The 15,233-nt window shown below is 37.1% G+C and overlaps 1 long non-coding RNA gene across 2 annotated transcripts in view; it reads left to right on the forward strand.

Moving 5' to 3' along the window:
• Positions 1 to 15,233, forward strand: part of LOC127020614 (uncharacterized) — a 203,021-nt gene that overhangs the window by 136,983 nt on the left and 50,805 nt on the right. The gene's annotated exons all lie outside the window — the stretch shown is intronic.

The raw sequence follows: 15,233 nt of genomic DNA on the forward strand, positions 1-15,233 counted from the left end.
GAGAAAAGGAAGAGGGAACAGCTGAGTCCCACCATACTTTTGCATCAATTTGGAATACTTTTTCTAGAAAACTGTAGTTGGGTAGAGTGTAGTAGTTCTTTAACAGGAAATCATGTTGGTGTGTAAGTGTTCAGCTTTTGAGGGAAGAAAGGTCTAATTTTTAGATTATAATATTGCCTGTGATGATATTTTGGTCAAAATTATTCTCACCATTATGCCACATACCATATTAAGTATTTTGAGACCTGGGGAAGTAGGAGGCCAGGGGAGGCATACCACTGCGTGCTATACTCCTCCACTTAGCATCGACTAATGGCCACTGTTAGAGGCAGGATATAGACAGCCCTTTGACCTCACCCTGTCCAGTCATGCTCATGCTGTTTTTAGATTACTGTGATACAGATGTCAAGTACCACCACTTCCAAGTCCTGCCGATTCCAGGCTATTGAAGTATATTTTTTTTTGAATTAAATTACACCACAAAACCTAGAACTCTTCTGACAAGGAAACAAAACCTGTATTCAGCATTCCTCTAGCAACTTATTGTCATTAACCAAGTAGTTCAATAAAATCTCTGCTTCAGTTTAAAGATGTATTCAACAACAATAGCATTCCTGTCCAATCATGCCCTTTTCATACAAAAATGAGCATAATAATGTGTTATCATGAATCCTCAAGACAGATTACGTTTCATTATTGCTGGGTAACTTTTATAATATTAGAATGTGTTCCTAATAAAAGACAGTATCTCCCTCAGAGCATACTGTACTAGTGATGCTCTTTATTAGAAATAAAAGAATACAGCATTCATATCATGTTACTTGATCACATAACCAAGGTGCAGAACAACAAATTATCGAGGCAGTTTTGCAAGGAAAGAATGTGATCCTAATAACACTATTCTAAACTTTTCAAACTGTTGTTTGACACTACTAAATTCTGTATGCACTGTAAGTTGGAGAGCTGAAAATCAATGCTGTTCTAACAGACAGAATTCATGGAAGCCAGAAGTGACTGGTACTGAACTACTAGATCTTTTTCCTCTGGAAACAGAAGACATTAAAGACCTAGTAAAAGAAAGCAAGAGAGCCTCATTTGTTCTGTCTTAACTAAGGCAAATGAAAATCCATTATAGGTCATCCAAGGCCCAGCCCTGTGACAAAATTCCCATTCACTTCAGTAGGAGCAACTCGGGTAACGAATGTTTAAGCACTAAGAAATATAACTAGTTTTAGATGAAGTTCTTTAGGATCTAGGAGAAAAAATTGACCAACTATAAATACATACAGGGGGAGAGAGAGAGAGAGAAAGTTCCATATTCGTGTTATCAGTAAATATGTAGCATGTGCCTCGGAAGGATTAATGACCTTCAGGGCATACAGATGACCAGTTCACTTCTTCCACTGTTATGGAGACAAAAAATAGTTCAATATTCTGTACAATTAAAGGAAAAGTGTGTGTATATACACATGTGTGTTAAAATGAGGAAAAAAGAGTGTTCCTTCTTACTACATTTCTTTATTTGACCATCCCTTCACACTTCATTTCAGCCTTTGTATGGGTTTTGTGTTCATACTTTATTATATTTTCTTGAGGCAAGAAAGGTTTTCAATGAGAAGCTGATGAATGTCCATATTAAATTGGATCCCATTTTTTAATTAAGTTCATCTAAATTTAATTTTGCAATTTTACTTCAGTAAACTCATCTGACTCCAGATGTTGAATGTGCTTTTCCTATTCCTGCTCTCGCATAATTGTACCTGTAAAAGATTTATGACTTAGAGAGGCATTTCTGAACACTTTCGCGTGTTTTCAGCATATGTTTTATGGATGGCTAGTAACATGACCAATTAGCATCAAAAAATACTGCTCTGCACCCAGGCTTTCTTTTAATAGGATGTTATTTTTATTAGCTTGAACTTTAAACAAATAATCAGTTTAAAAGAAACATTATCAAAGCATTTCAAATGATAGCAGGATATTGTGTTCTACAGAAATTTTAAAAGTGAAAGAGAAGTCTTCAGAAGCTACAGGATGCTATAAGAAAAAATGTAACTAAGAATTACCCACTTGGATTAAAGAAAAGTCCAAAGAGTTTGTGGTTTTTTGTACCCCTTCCTTTCATTACAGCTGTGGTGGTGAATTGTTTGGTGCTGTCGGCATGTTACTTGAACTTTGTAAACATGGGAAATATATACTCAAGTGCTTATTGGTCTTGAAGCTTTTACTAATTTTGCTAACATGAGCAATGACTTTGCAGATTAACTATCACCACATACTTTTCATGTTCTGTCATGACTTCTGGATCAGTGTGAATTGCTCTTATTTTAAGAATTACCCAGAATTCACTCCTTAAATCTGGGCATATCTAATAACATTTTGTGTGACACATATGAGGCATTGTATCATGAAGTCTCTGGTTCTCATCGAAGAAACAGATACCCCAATTAAACTTTCAGATAATATTAAAAAGAGAATAGTCCAATTGTAAACAAAAAGATGATTGTATTCTTTTTTTTCCTTCAAAACAAAATCACTTTCCCTGAGATTTTTTGCTGATGTAAGCACTTTTGATATATTAATTTGAAATATTTATCCATGCAGTAAACAAATCCAGTTTTGAACATTTGTGTCAATTCAAGGCTCATAGCATGCAAACTGCTGTAGGTGTGATTGGCAATCTGTCACTCCAGGTTTGTTTGGAGGTTTCTTCAGAACAGGTAGAACTACCAGTACCAAGCATCAGTAATGCTAATATGAATCAACTTCTCTGTTTTCTTCTTTTATATTCCTACAAGCCTCCATAATATAACTTGGCACTTACTAAAGAATTTGAAGAGGTGTTGTTATTCCTGTGGTCCATGTGTTAGGAAAGGGAAGGAGTAAGTGACCCAGTAGGTCCTCTTTGCACGAGAGATGTCAGTGTCGAGGCAGGCTGTAGAGCAGTGTCTTTAATGACTTTCCATAGGCTGTGGAGGAAGTCAGTCGAGGGAGCTTCCTCAGTCAGAGCAAGACCATAAGTGCTGGAAATTTGGCTCTTCTTTTGTGCTCAGATCGTATCTTTCTAGTGAAAGATGACCTAGTGAAAGTCTCACTTCTGTGAGGGTTAGACTTGGGCATCTTTCTCATAACACATTTTACTACCTTTATTCTAGTTCATGTCTGTTTCCTAAAAGGACTTTTCTCCATTCATCAATAGAGCATGCGATTTTGCATCATTTTCATTTCCCCCAGAATTCTTAGTGATGCTGGGTTAAAGTAACTGCAATACATAATGCAAAGCAAGTATATGCTTAAGAAAGTTTTAGCAAAGAGACTCAAGTAGCTCGTTTAATTTCTAGCAAAAGAAAGAAACATAACAATCCGCCATTGGGTGAAACACTTCTGAGCTTTAAAAAGGCTTCATGTGGGAGTCTGGATGGGACCCAAATAAGGAACCACTTCGAAATTTCAAAATGACACAGTTTATGTTATTGTTAAATTGTCAAGATTTGCTGTATATTTGCTGAGATAGTAACCATACAGGGTGTTTTCAAAGACACTAACTAGAGAAGGGTATGTTAAACCTCCAAAGTCTTAAGAATGCCTAATGACTGCCTGCCAATACAGCTGAATCCTGCTGGGTAATGGGGGAATGCCTACCATGTAAATATAAAGGGGGTTATTTAGGAGATCCAGTGAGCTGTGAATTATTGCCTAGGTTGTCACAAAAAAAAAAGGAAAATGAGTTGTGAAGAGGAAAGAACGTGTACTGAGTTCTGAATAGCTTTGTGAGACTTTTTTTGAGATAGATGGGGAAACTTATATACACCCTCTGCAAAGAGAGATATCTGTTTTGTCAGATTGCAGAAGCACCAGCCACCTAGATTACTGTGGAAAAAAAAATTAAAGAAACAAAACTGAGTTATTTTTATGCCTGACAAATGCATGAATCAGAAGAAAATAATATTTGTCCAATAACTGAATTTAAGATCTGTATTGATCTGGCTTCCGCTGAAGTCAGTGGGAACGTTTCCACTGGTTTTAATGGGACTTGGGCTCGACCCCTGGGGACTTAAAGAGTTAAGAGCTGGATTGACAGGAGAGGTAGTAGGGAATACCTTCCAAGACTGATTGTATTGTACATCACTAGCACAAAGCAATTGAAATTATAAACTTGGAAATACTTTTAAAAAATTTGTCACTTAATGTGCTGAAGCTCATAATCTGAATTCCAAATGAATAGTCTGAAAATCTATACTGTCTACTTCTGTAAGGTTACCTATACGCAAACAAATCTTTAAAAATGGGAAGAATTTCACCTAAATTATGAAGCTCATCTTTCTGTTCCCCTCAGGCTCTTCATCAGACTGAGGCAAAAAATACCAGGGTAGTAGGATCTAAACAGCATGTTGTTTCTATTATATTAAACTCATACAATCTCTGTATTTTCTGTTCCTTTATATAGTAACAGGAACTTACTTACTCTCATCTTCTTACCTCTTTAAATGGAGTATGTGAGTTTATAAGTATGGTGACAGAAAGAGCATAGGAAATGAAAGTAACTTATGTCAGCTGTGTTAATTTTTTACAGCTAGTTCCTTTAAGCAGATCTAGCTGGAAATAATGTCTTGTTTTTCAAAATTGTAAATGGCTCTTCAAATTAAAGCCTTTATTTTTTTAAATCCTGCTTTCAGCAGAATGAATAAAATTTATATAAACAAAGACTGAATAAAAAAGGAAGACTAAGACCACAGGACTGCTAAGACCACGGGAAAGAGTATTTTTCAAGGGGCTGGCCTTATTTTTCAACAAAAAAGTTTGAGATTTTATTGCTGAAAATGAACAGCTGAAGTTAACAGGAAAAGTAAATGGTTTTTTCATCTACATTTGGAGGTGGAGTAGAATTCTTCAGATCTCTCAGTAATTGTTGGTAAGGACTTTCTCTGCTGAGCTGAGTGATTCTAAATTAAATGATTTGTTTTTCAATATGAATAAAATTTTCTTATCAGTCAGCTTACATGTAATCAACTTAAATGCAGTTTTAGAAAGAGATGAACCGTGTCAATGTAATTCCCAAGATGAGAAATGAATACCTGATGAACTTCATTCTTCTAAGATAAAAAATAATGCATTACTTTAGCATTTTTTTTTTTCCTGGTGATTCTATTAAGTAGCAGTTATGGGGTGGGTTCTTGTCACACAAAGAATATTCTCCATATAATATGTACACATACTTATTTTTCTTGTACTATAATTCCGTTAGTAGTGAAATATCCCCAAATATGTTGAAGATTTTACCAATAGAACTGTTTAAGAACACTGAAAATAAATTAAAAATGACAAATTAGGCTAGCCAAAAAGGAAGATTGGATTTCGAACAAAAACAATGGTAGTCAAACGTGACGTATGGACAAGTACTTTGAATCATTGCCTTATTTTTGTTAGGTTTCACCTGACAAAGGTGAATGTGAAACAATAGTCTGAAAGTAAACCCGGGCCCCCCAGAGGAGGGAGATATTTATGGTAGTAAGACAAAGTGAGGTAGTACAGAGGATTTGGTGTTAAGCTGAGTTCAATTTCCTTCAAATAGACTGTGAGATGACAGCACAGAGTCAATGAGAGATCTTGGAAGGGACTGCAGGCAGTTGTTTGGGGGCCTTCCGTGCAATCTGGATAAGTCCTTAACTGTAGTGTTATGAGAAATACAAAAAATGGTGTTTGGGAAAGAGTATAATATAAAAGCAGGTCAGTAAGAAATCTTACATGACACAATGGTGCTTCATGAATATCTTACATGTGCAGGAGGGACCTCTTCAAAAACAATTCCCCTTTTTACCAAGGTCCAAGCTAATGGCTCACTGTATCTCCGTGTTATGGAGTGATGGGATGTTACTGTATCCCATAAAAATTGAATAATTCTTTATTCATGAAAATTAATAATACACCGTACAGTAAACTCATTAACTAATTTCTTTTTTACTAAATGTTCATAGTTAAAGTGCAAACAATAAATAGTAATTTAAAAAACAAACAAACAAACCACAAAACCATACTGGTCCTCCAATTGTATCTGCTACATGCTAGTGCAGAATTACTAATGAGAACATATTTAGGTATAAATAAATCTTTTATCCTCATTATAACTCCACTGTGTTCCTACAGTGAAGTCATCCACACAGAGCTGCTTATGGGTTGAAAGCCTCAATAGCCTCTTTTATTTATAATAAATATTGCATACTAATGTTAACAATGTCATTGTGTGATGTCTCAATAGAGGATTATGACTTCATGTAATGTTAGCTTGATGTCTCTTCTCTCCTGTAATGGAGTCAATTTTCCTTACAAAGGAGATAAGAATCACTTACAAACCTTGTAACAAATAGTCTATGTACATACTGTGTTAACCCAATATTAAGGTGGCACAATGAAGCTCAAAGCCAGGAAACACAGAGTTAAAATTCAGTGCTTAATCTTAATTTACCCCTGTTGGGTGCACTGAAATACACTTTAAAGTTAGAAATCCGTATTTCCCCCAAAATAGTATTTGAAGTGTGAATTACTGCATTTTCAGGTGTAATTCCACATATAGATATATGGAACATTCCTGAAATGTGCATGAATATAAATAACATAATCATAAAAATGATTTTGTGGCACATAGCTAGTGCAAAGAGAGGATAAAATGTATTTATATTAATGAGCAAAGAGTAAAGCAATCTTCCATCATCTACCGGAGACAAACGGCACGCTGGGGAATAGGGGCCCATCTCAAACAGCACTTATGCACATGCTTAACCTCAATTATGGCATCAGTGGGACTTCAGTACAATCTTAAACACCAGGGGGAAAAAGGAACTAATGCATTGGTCTAAAGACTCATATTTATATAATAATGTAAAATATTAAGTAAACTATAGCGCAGTCATTTGTGATGCATGAATATAGATATCTTGTAATATTAACATAATACAATTGGATGCTTAGCTCCTGAACGCCTTCAAAATAATTTATCTGAATGCTCATGAGAGAAGTTCAGGCTAAGATGAAAAGCATAAATCCACCTAACAGCTAACAAATAATTCACATAACTGTCTGAAGACGTGTTCAGAATACAGGATTTTATGATAACTAAAGGGCAGAATATTCCAGCTCTTGTGAAAATACCAGCTGTTATTAGTGCAAGTTTGCAACTTAACATGAAAAATAAAGTTAAACAAGAGTCATCCTAAAACAAAACTCAAATAGAAACCGAATCCTTTTTAGTGGAACAGGACAACTTTGGTAGGAAACAGTTTCAGAACCAATGCTATCATCCCAGTTTTTCACATCTGTACAAAAAATAGATGTCACATTGTATAGGCCAGTGCAGGTACTGAAAATACATGGATACTTCTTATGGAGAAAAGAATGTGTGATACTTGCGAAAGAATTATTTCTCACTTAAACTAAACCCATGTCTGCATTTCATCAGAATATCACTTCTAACTGCAGTGTAATCCTCCCTGATTTTTCTGGAGATCTGCAACATGCTAATATTTTTATCTATGTTACAAATATGTTATTCAAAAGCTATTATTTCATTTAGTAATTTTAGGAACTGTTAGCTAGATTGTCTTTTTTCTACCAGTATAAATTTGGAGGTATTCTACCCATGTCCGCAGTCAGCTTCACATTTACACCAGTGTATCTGTACAGGATTAAGTGTTTGCCCTCTAGTCTGTTTTCTAAGTTTAACTGCATATTCATAACTTTATTTGGAGTTTCCTTTTATTTTCATTAGAGTATGTACTAGTTAGGAATGATTTTAAACCAGAAAATTATGTGGATTGTGTTGGAATGAACAAAACAGAGGGTGTGTACATGACATCCTCTGGCTGAAAGAGATGATCGGTTCCTGTGCGCACAAAGGAAACCGGTTTAGGAATCACCTGATATTTTTGCCTGTAGTCAGTGGGATGATGCGAGCATTGGTTTGAAACGTGTGAAATGAGGGGAGCAATGAACAGATGTAGTTTCAGCTTGTTGCTGACAAGGTGGGTCAACAGGTATCATTTCAGGTGCAGTGTGCAATGCTTTTGGTGCTCAGGTGGTGTAGATGTGTTTACCTGTGGAATTTGTTACCTCTGTGGTGATAGTTCAGCTAAAAAAATCTAGACTTTGTTCAATTAACTCCAAAAAGACAGGCCTCTGAGTCTGTGCAGGGCTTACTGTAGGATTCGTGGAGTCTTAAAAATTTCTGTTACCTCTGACTTAATTTTGTGTTACTTTACTTCAGTGGGGACTGTTCACTTCCTTACAGTCAAGCACGTTGTAAATGTCTGCAGGATCAGAGCATTTGATCATAGCTCTTTGGGACTCTACACTGTGCTCAGTGCAGGGGGTGTCAGGTGTAACTGTGCCTTGAAGTTTTAGCATGATGTAAATAATTAAGAGAAATGTGAGGCTCTAAACTTTAGCCAACTTTTGAATGATCTTAAATGTATTTGTAAAACAGGAAAATGATTATTTTGATCTCATTTTCATAACATAAAAAATTCTTAAGGGATATTCCTTTGAGCTTTACAAATATCTGCTGAAATCATGTAACAGCCTAGCACAAAAACTGCAGGTTTTGAGAATTAAAAATGAGTGAAAACAGGGATTTTTGCTGAGACCATATTTCCAGTTTATGGGATGCATTTCTAACTGGACTTCTACCTGCCATAGCAAACAAGGGCCAAAACCTCCCCATCTGTGAGGGAATTCCCCATTTGTGCAGGTTCACTCTGGTCATCTTGGTGGACATGAAAGGAAGAGCCTTGATGAAAAGGCCTGGAGCTCTCGCCCACTGGGTCTTGCCTCTGCTGGAGCTGCGTTTAGGATTGCCCCTATCCTGCACTGCGGGGCTGCGGGATGTGCAGTAGCCGTTCTGCCTGGCAGCAGTGTCAGTGCTGGGCTGATTACAGCCCGACTGCACAGCCTCTCTGCAGTGAAAGCCATGCATTAAAAGAGTCTTGTAAACAGATCATTAACTTCATGTTTAATTATATGTCCAAAAATTGTCTGAAAATTGATGTTCCAAAAATTAAAAATTAAAAACTAATTCAAATTTTTTAGCTGCTCTCACCACACTCATTAGGAAAATCCTCCAAAAAATTGTCTCTCGAATAAATAAGCCTCCGCTTATATAAATAAAGGAGCCATATTTAGATTCCAGTTCAACATGCAGGAGAAATTTGGCAAATCTAATGTTTTCAAATCAATTTGGTATGTGTTATGAGAATAATGTCAGTGGAAAGGTTACTTTTTAATTTCTTTATCTTTAAAAATGTAAAGAAGAAGGAAGAAAGTTGGCTTTGATAAACAGAAAGGCAGTGCTTTAAATAGCTAAAGCAGTGATAAGGCAAAGAGCTTCTAAATAAATGAGGCATGAAAATTTTTTTTTTAAACTCCAAATGAAAATTGTGTATTCACCAGAACAGCTTTAAAATTTGTGAAACAGGATAGCAATATATTTTACAGTTTTGAGCAAGGAAGCAGAGTCTTGCCATAATAGAATATGTACTACATCCCTGCAAAGACGACAAATAACAATATCTAAAATGCTTTCACCTTGACCAAAGAAATTCTGTAAGATAGAAGTAATTTTTATTTTGCCACAATAAAAGAACATCAGAATTTGGAGTTTGATAAAACTGTTCTGTTGGCTGGGAAGTTTGCCTTTCAGCTGTGTTTGATGTGATATTCGGTTCATTTTGCCAAAATATTTTATGCCAAGTATTGCTATTAAATCTTTTATGTTGCAGAGATTTTTGTCAACAGACACACAAGGATTGGGTTTTAAGTGGAGTTAATCATTGAACTTGGAGAAGAGAAACACTGGGGGGGAGTACTTCACTTATACAAACAAACCACCATGCAAGCTTCAGCCATTTCTATAATTATTACCCTGTTTTCAGAATAGTGTAGGTAAAACATAAAATCTGGCTCCCCCTCTGATCTCTATTCATGTTTAAGTCTTGTAGAACCTATAAGAAGAAACGGATAATTAAAATACAAAAAGCCATGTATTTGCTGCGGCAGCTGGTATATCAAATCTTTTGAAGTCTACTTCAAGCAATTATATCTGAGCACTTCTTTTGGAAGCCTAAGAAATAACATAGAACTTTCTAAGATATCGTTGTTTTCTGACTCTTTCAATTCTTTGTAAATACTATATATCATTATAATCATATATTAAATATTAATCCATTTTGCCTTCAAAAAACAAACCTTAAAAGGAAAAAGGATCCCCACAGAATAAAGTAGTGCCCTGCCTTTTTTCCCTGCACCCTCCAGCGTGTCCAAAACAGTCACATTTTTAAATAATATTTTTAATTGATGTGTTTGGTTTCATTTTACTCTTTGATTTACATTGTAAATTTGGGCATCTCTTAAATGCAAAGGTAAATATATATTGTAAAGGTGTGGTTCGATGTTTTTGTTATTACTGTGCACTCAGGTGTATGTAATCACTGCGTGTAGATTAGCCTTGTAATGGGAGCTGCTAATAATTGGAGACATTTGGCAAGTGATCCCTTTCCATAAGAGAGAGGAGAAGTAAGGCCATACTTGTACATGGATAATACTGAGTAATGTTTAGCAGATATTACTGTGGTATTACTGAAACTCTAGCTTGTAATTCTTAAAGCAAGATCTACCCTCCATCACCAAAAGCAGTGAGGTGTGGTAGTCAATTGTGATTGAGATGTGGAAGAGAAAATCTGTGGCACAATCCAAGATAAGAAATAGATTGTAGCCTGACAACAGGGCAGCTCTTGCTACCTAGTGAAGCTATAGTTCCTAATGAGCTTGTCCTCCTGAACTACAGAGGATAATGGATCTATGCAATTCTGGACTCTTTTCCCCATTTTGCAGAGCCCAGGTCCAACTGGGAGGCACTATGGCATAAAAGGATGACTGCCATTTTCCATTGCTGACTCTTCAGTTAAAATGATTTGTCCTTGTGTTTCTTATTTTCCATAGTAATCACTACCATAACTCTGTGCCCAGTGGCATTTGACTGTGAAAGTGACACCCACGCTAGGGAATATGTCTAGAAAAGGAGCAGATAACATGACAACTGTTGTTAAAGTAGCATCATCCCTGATGGGTTTGTAGCGCTCTATCCCAAATAGGGACAAAAACTTACAACATGGACCAAAAAGTCAACATGCTCAGGCTCTGCAGTTTACCAGGGTCAGCTGCAAACCATCCCTAGTTTGGGTTTTGAATAAGGTGGTAGGCAGTGGTCCTGTCTTCCTTAACACCTGTCTGATCAGGACCATGGAGGGTTGAAGTGCAAGGTGGAATCCCAGGTATTGTTTAGGAACTGGTAGCAGGGTACAACAAAGCATGCTGATGTTCATTGCCTGCCTTTTGGTATGCTAATGGATTCTTGATGAAGTTGGCATACATTAGAGATAGCTTGGCACTGCAACACAAAAATCCCAGTATGGATGCCACAAGTAATCTTTCTTCCCAGATGATGAGAGTTTTACAAGAACTGCTCTAGTCTGGCCTGGCAGCACCCAGAAATATTAGTTTTCCCCACTACTCACTTTGGCTGCTACTATTCCTGCTTCAGCTATAAGCCAGCATCTAAGACAGTGAGCTGCACCAGTGAGCTCGCTATACAGCCGCAAACAGAAGTCAGGCAAAGAATAATCCCAGTAAGATGTTGGTTAAGAAATTCCTGTGCCACTTGCGCAGCTCCCTGGAGATGACAGAAGAGACATAACAGCAACTCTTCCAAAACATATAATTCCATTTCTTGTTATTTTGAGAAAGGTGGTGTGACTACCTTAAACTTCAGGAGTGTGCATAAAAGGGTATAAATAACAGCTCTCCAAGCTGTTTTAAACCTTTTAAAAGTTGTATTAATCACAAAGAATTTCTGTTAAAAAAAAAAAAAATCCTTCTAGCAGAGACATGTCTGTTGCAAGTACTTAAAAATAGATCCCTGAACTGAAATTTCCAAATTAAAAAAAGTTTTATTTCAGAATAAAATGTTCTAGCACATGTTTTTCCTGAGGAAACTGATTAATTAGACTCTCTGCTAACCTGTTTCTGCTGCAAGGGCAGTGCATGGTGTGGGAAGGTGGTTCTTCCCATGCAGTGGGTGGCTCCAAGAGATGGAGCTGAAAAGCAGTAGGATGAAGGGAAAGACCCTGACTCATCTGCCCTCCCACCAACAGGAGCCCTGGCTTGTGTGAGCCCTGGGGCTTTAGTTTAAAGACTATTTCTTTTAAGGGAGCTACCCATGGACTCCTGCATCCTACATTACTTTGTTGTGCACAGAACAACTCTTTGTGTGGCCTGTGTTAAGCAGCAGAGACTATGCATTTTTAAAATAAGGGAGAAAAACACTCCAGTTCACTACTCAGTCCCACAAGCATCTGTTTTGGGGACAGTACAAGGGCAGAAATAAGGAAGATGATGCAAAAAATATCTGGTTATTTTTTACCCAGGAACATTTTCTTCCAGGTACGTGATGTGGTCTTCAAACACTTACTTTAGCCCAGCTGGGGAGAATACTGGGGTACAGGCGCACAGCATGTGGCCAAGGCTCCTTCAGCTGTCACTGCTGTGGAAGGAGACACTTGTGAATGTAAATCCCTGGATTCAAGTCTTGAGAAGCCCAAACAATCCAGGAGCGGCTGGGTCTTGCACCCTTGTGAGTCCACAGAAATCAAGGCTTGAGTCCATCACAAAGACCTGTTACTCTTATTTTCGTTTTTGCCTGTATCATAACGTTCAGATGTCCAGCAGATAAAGCAATGCTATGCTGGCATAGATAGGTAAGGAATATTTTTCTGAACAGAAGCGGAAACAGCTGCTCTGTAATGGCTCTGAGTTAGCTTGAAACAAAAGCCAGAGAAAATGCAATGTGTCCCTTGCCTGTAAAGTCCCTCTGAGGCTTTAACTTTGTGCACATCAAAAGGTTTTACTCTCCAAAAATTACTCCTTGGTTAAGAAGAGGAAAGATGCCCTTTGCTACTTTTGCCTAGAGCCCAATATCTTCCGACATTCCACAGCAGCTGTGGCAATACTCTGCTTAATGCAAAGAACATCTGGGCTGCCTGCAGTTCTGGGAGAGAAGTGTCAAAAGTGTCATAGACATCCTTGAGCGAAGAAGGATCTTCACTTTTATTACATAGAAGTGTCAAAAACAGCATTATTGAACATCAGGTTGCGATTTGGCACACAGAATATAAGTCTGAATAGATGTGACAAAACCCCTTCTAGGAAATTGCTACTTAACATTATTTTTTCATAGTTTCAAATTAGCATTTAAAGAAAAAGAACAAATGGGTAGCAGCTAGGTAACCCTGACAATGAAAGATCCTAGCATTCTTTTTTTGGTGCTTACTTCACAACCTCATTGCTGTCCACTGAGTGACTGAGATTGATTAAATCATTGTCATCATCAGTGAAATGCACTGCATTGATCCAGCCTCACTCACAAAGCCAGCCTATGTGACGCAGCTAATTTGGCATAATTGAAAGTTCCAGTTCCAGAAGGTCACTGAGCTGGACTCAGGACACTAGTTATCATTTTATCCTTGGAACAGGGTCAACTCTCCTGATCAAATACAATGGCTTTGTGTCACTCTCTTAATTGCTTTTTCATGGTTTGTGTAGGATAAACCCAGGCTTTCATATTTTGATTGAATTTTTATGGTGGACAGGAGATCATTATCACCTCTTTATGCTAATTTTTTTTTAAACTCTGATTAGACTAAAACATGGGATTGAGCTCTTGCTTCTTACTCCAGTACAATTCTACCAAGAAAATCTTCAGATCAGGACAGCAAATGTCTTTAGATAAGGACGGCAGTGTGATACACATCATTACGTATTTAATTTACAAAGGAAAATATGGCACTGGTTAAAAGTTTGTTGGAACAGTGTTGAAGGCAATGTTCCTCTCTTCTGTTACCACATGTCTGTTGCCTACCTTCCCCTGTTTGTCCATTTTCTGCTGTTCTTTCCTGGAGCTTGAGTGCTGCAGTTAAGGTCTCAGGCTGAACTAAGTTTGAGACCATGGAGTTAAGTAAACTCAAAAGTCACACACAGAGAACAGAGGAGTTGCAAAAAGACATGCAGACAGGTATCAAGACTGGGTTGTCAACTTCTTAGCAATGCCAAGTGTTTCAGCTGAAACTCCTCTGAACAGGGTCCAATTTCCTGATGAAAGGTTGTGCCTTCAGAAAAATGGCCATCAGTCCGTTTGCTTCATGCTTTAAGACGGACATCAAAATCCCACGCCATTTTCAAGACGTGTGGTTTATGTAAGCAGCACAGTATGAATATGCATGTGTAAAAACTGTTTCTCATAAATAAAAACAGTCAGACACTGAAGTGTTTGGAAAAAAATGTTTCTTTATACTTTACAGAATCCAGTGGGCAAAGATAGAAATTTAGGTAGGTCTCACAAGCTGTGTAATTGCTTTGTTGGCCCTTTGCTCACAGTGAAATTAGCAGCATATCTTTTATTTCTTTCCCTGTGTTTACTGTTAAAAAGTCGGCGTATCCCAATAGCTCCCATTGCTTCCCATTCCAAGTGCAGGTCAAAATGCTAGCTTTCTAACAGTGAATGTCATGTATAATTTGTCATAGAAAAAAGTACTGGATAAAATCTCTGCAATAGTTTCTTCTTGCTTTGTTATTCAGATAAGGGGTTTTTTGTGTTTTGGGCATTTGTTGATTGCTTGGGGTTTTTTGTTTTTTTGGAAGCATGCCTTCTATCAGCTAGAAAGCAAGCAAAAAAGAAAAGGCACCAAAATGCTAATGTACTGGTAAATAAGGTAAAGGACAGCTGTGGTACTCTTCTGGGACACTGTCTTGACACAACCTTTTTGTAATAGATTAGTATACCTTAATCTCTGAGTTGTTCAAAAGTGATTTGTGGGGAAGGATTTTCACAAAGCAGGTAACATAGAATTGTTATGAGTTTGGTGATACAACATTTTTTATGATGATGAACAAAACAGTGAGTTAAGGTAGTTGGCTTATTGAAAGAGTGTAAGACATAAAAAGCAAATAAGTCTTTCTATAAAGTTTAAAAAATCTAGTGTTTGGATATATGCATAGAAATAGGAGGTAAATCTATATTGAATACCTAACTCTTAAAAAATAGAAGTCTGATCTAGGCCAAAGGGAAGTGAGAAGCCATAATGCAATAGTTCTGATTGTTTTATGCTTTGTAAGTCTTTCAAAAGTCATCCTAG

Source organism: Gymnogyps californianus, chromosome 11 (assembly GCF_018139145.2).
Source record: "Gymnogyps californianus isolate 813 chromosome 11, ASM1813914v2, whole genome shotgun sequence".
Lineage (NCBI taxonomy): Eukaryota > Metazoa > Chordata > Aves > Accipitriformes > Cathartidae > Gymnogyps > Gymnogyps californianus.